The sequence below is a fragment of the Oncorhynchus keta genome, chromosome 10, assembly GCF_023373465.1.
Source record: "Oncorhynchus keta strain PuntledgeMale-10-30-2019 chromosome 10, Oket_V2, whole genome shotgun sequence".
Lineage (NCBI taxonomy): Eukaryota > Metazoa > Chordata > Actinopteri > Salmoniformes > Salmonidae > Oncorhynchus > Oncorhynchus keta.
Window position 1 is genome coordinate 29,649,447 of NC_068430.1, and position 3,547 is coordinate 29,652,993.

At 39.8% G+C, this 3,547-nt stretch overlaps 1 pseudogene; it reads left to right on the top strand.

The window, feature by feature from the left end:
* The first annotated feature begins 790 nt into the window (after window positions 1–790).
* LOC118388159 (transcription factor HES-5-like) lies at window positions 791–3,178 on the top strand (annotated as a pseudogene).
* The last annotated feature ends 369 nt before the right edge of the window (window positions 3,179–3,547 follow it).

Here is a 3,547-nt window from a genome sequence, read left to right on the forward strand (position 1 = left end):
CTTCTGGACTCCCAATACAGGAAATGTATTCCCTCCCAAAAACGTTATATCCTACTTTGACCTAATATTGTCTAATTGTTACATTTTTCGGGTTTAAAAGAGGTGAAATCCTGAAATCACAAGGAATTACCAAATGGATATCGTTTAGAAATAAAGTAAAATAATGCAAATCATTCATCAAATCAGATTAACAGCTCATAGTTCAAAATCATGTGAAGTGCCTAAACTTGACCAAAACTGGACTGTAGTATCAAGGAAATAGTAGGCTGTTCTAAAACAATTGAACAATCAAAAGGATTTGGGTAGCACCAAGAGTTTTAATGTACAGAATTTGTGTCAGTCGCTAGGATTTATGTCAGTGTCATTATTTTATAATGTGGTGTTTTAATGAATTTTTGTAAATTGTGATGATGAGCATGTGCACTGTCTGTGTCACTGATCCCAACATCAGGCAGCAGATCTGGGAGTCACCACTTTCCCAGATTCACACAGCGCTCTGTGAGTGACTCTCCATCACCCTACACCCCTCCACCTGTTCCCCTGAGATGTGACCATTGTCCCCCAGCAATAAGAACACTGAGCATGTGGCAGCTCCACATTCCTCGTTGTCCTCCCAAGCTCACCCATTGGCTACAGACTGTGAGATTCTCCTACAAGCCCAAGACACACACATTCATATGCAGATTTGGGAGTATATATAGGAGATGAAGCCAGTAGAAATCAGATTCTCTCTACACAAAGACCTCTACAACACAGAGATCCAGCCACGACACCTTCAATCACTTCAGCAATGATCTACTCTAAGGAGCACCTGACTCTGACCAACAAGGTAAAGTGAGATTCAAATTCAAGGAAATTAAGTTCATTAGACTGATTTTTTATGTGTTTCATTAATGTTATATATCAGCATAAGATTATTAATGACCCTCCTTCTCTTCTTCAGGAAACAGCAGAGGGAACACCCCCCCCTATCCACATCGATGGGACAGTAGTGGAGAGGGTAGTACGTTTTAAATTCCTCGGCATACACATCACAGACAAACTGAATTGGTCCACCCACACAGACAGCATCGTGAAGAAGGCGCAGCAGCGCCTCTTCAACCTCAGGAGGCTGAAGAAATTTGGCTTGTCACCAAAAGCCCTCACAAACTTCTACAGATGCACAATCGAGAGCATCCTGTCGGGCTGTATAACTGCCTGGTACGGCAACTGCTCCGCCCACAACCGTAAGGCTCTCCAGAGGGTAGTGAGGTCTGCACAACGCATCACCAGGGGCAAACTACCTGCCCTCCAGGACACCTACACCACCCGATGTCACAGGAAGGCCATAAAGATCATCAAGGACAACAACCACCCGAGCCACTGCCTGTTCACCCCGCTATCATCCAGAAGGCGAGGTCAGTACAGGTGCATCAAAGCTGGGACAGAGAGACTGAAAAACAGCTTCTATCTCAAGGCCATCAGACTGTTAAACAGCCACCACTAACATTGAGTGGCTGCTGCCAACACACTGACTCAACTCCAGCCACTTTAAAAATGGGAATTGATGTGAAATATATCACTAGCCACTTTAAACAATGCTACTTAATATAATGTTTACATACCCTACATTATTCATCTCATATGTATACGTATATAGTGTACTCTATATCATCTACTGCATCTTTATGTAATACATGTATCACTAGCCACTTTAAACTATGCCACTTTGTTTACATACTCATCTCATATGTATATACTGTACTCGATACCATCTACTGCATCTTGCCTATGCCGCTCTGTACCATCACTCATTCATATATCTTTATGTACATATTCTTTATCCCTTTACACAAGTGTAAAGGGATAAAGAATATGTACATAAAGATATATGAATGAGTGATGGTACGGTAGTAGTTTTGGAATTGTTAGTTAGATTACTCGTTGGTTATTACTGCATTGTCGGAACTAGAAGCACAAGCATTTCGCTACACTCGTATTAACATCTGCTAACCATGTGTATGTGACAAATACATTTGATTTGATTTCTTGCAACTAAGAAAGCCAGTGCTGATATTACAGAGATCGTAACAACAGCAGCATTGAGCAGCTCAAGTCTTCCCTGTTTCCAGAGATCCTCAACCAGCAGCCTGACTCCAAGCTGGAGAAAGCTGACATCCTGGAGATGACAGTTTGCTTCCTGAGAAAACAGCGACAGTGAGTTCCTCCTCCTGCTCAGCACCTGTCAATCAGGGTTACTCCAGCTGTGTCCAAGAGATTGTGCACTTCCTGTCCAAGGATGAGGTGACGACAGAGTCCCAGAGAAGACTGCTGAGCCACTTCCAGAGCCTGCAGCCATCCTCTGATAAGAACCGCAGGGAGAGAGACCTGCCTCCGCTCAGCTCTCTAACCCAGCACAGCATCAGCAAAGAAAAGAGTCCAGTGAACAGCACACTCTGGAGATCCTGGTAGAGTTCTACAGACTTAAAAGCTCCACTCAGACAAACACAATGGACCATGTTGGTCAAACATGAATGGACAGTAATGTGAATAGGATGAGACAATATTCTCCTTCTGCAGAAAATGTCAAAGTTTTAATTGGATTGTGTTCATTCTTTTTTCAGGAATATGTGAAAAAGCCTTCCTAATGAAAGTTCATATTGATATGATCACTTTTCATTTAACTGGAGTATTATGTCAAGTTATTTTTACTTTGTAAGAGGAAATTCCTCCATCTGCTAAGGATGGTTTATATTGTTGACTGTTCATTATAATCTATTTATTACCCACATTGGGTGAGATAGCAAAGAATGTTTAAATTCTTTAATTGTGCAACATAATCCTTCTGTTAATGAATTTCAGAAAATATATTCTTGTTGATGACTTAAAAATCTTTAATTGATTTTCTGTATATCCAAGCCTGGTTTTTGTGATGAACTACCAATTTGTGTTGGTTTGTATTACAATTTTTTAATTCTCGTATATTGAGATATCTAACATATGTCTGCTTTGTTTTTAAAGCTGCATTTGTCTATGTTTCTTCTATGAATATTTAATATAACCCACACTCTATGATGAGTGCCTGTGTGACTTGAAGCTGTTTTCTCGCAATTGTAGTGATGCTTAATCACAAAGTTTAAGTTCTTAACAATTAAGAAATGTATTCTCTATATGAAAATAAAAACAATCTTGAAATGTGGCTGATTGTTTGTGGTTTATTAAAATCCTATACTTTGTGTTAGAGTCTGAGTACTGGTCATTTGACACCCTAAAGTCTTAGATCCTAGGAAATAAAGATTCAATGGTTTATGTCATGAATGTAAGATTGTCCAATATGTATTTCATATCCCGTGTGAATGAATTTAGATGAGCGTTAAGAGGTATGAGATATGTATCACTAATACCTCTGAAATTATTATCAATTTATGATGATCATTTTTTACAATCAAATACAGTAAAGGCGCCTGCGTACTAGGTAGGTTCAGTTTGCTCCTACCATAATTCAGCTCGGCGAAGCGAATCTGTGGCTCACACTCTCTTAAAAGACCTTTGTTTGAACAACGAGTAA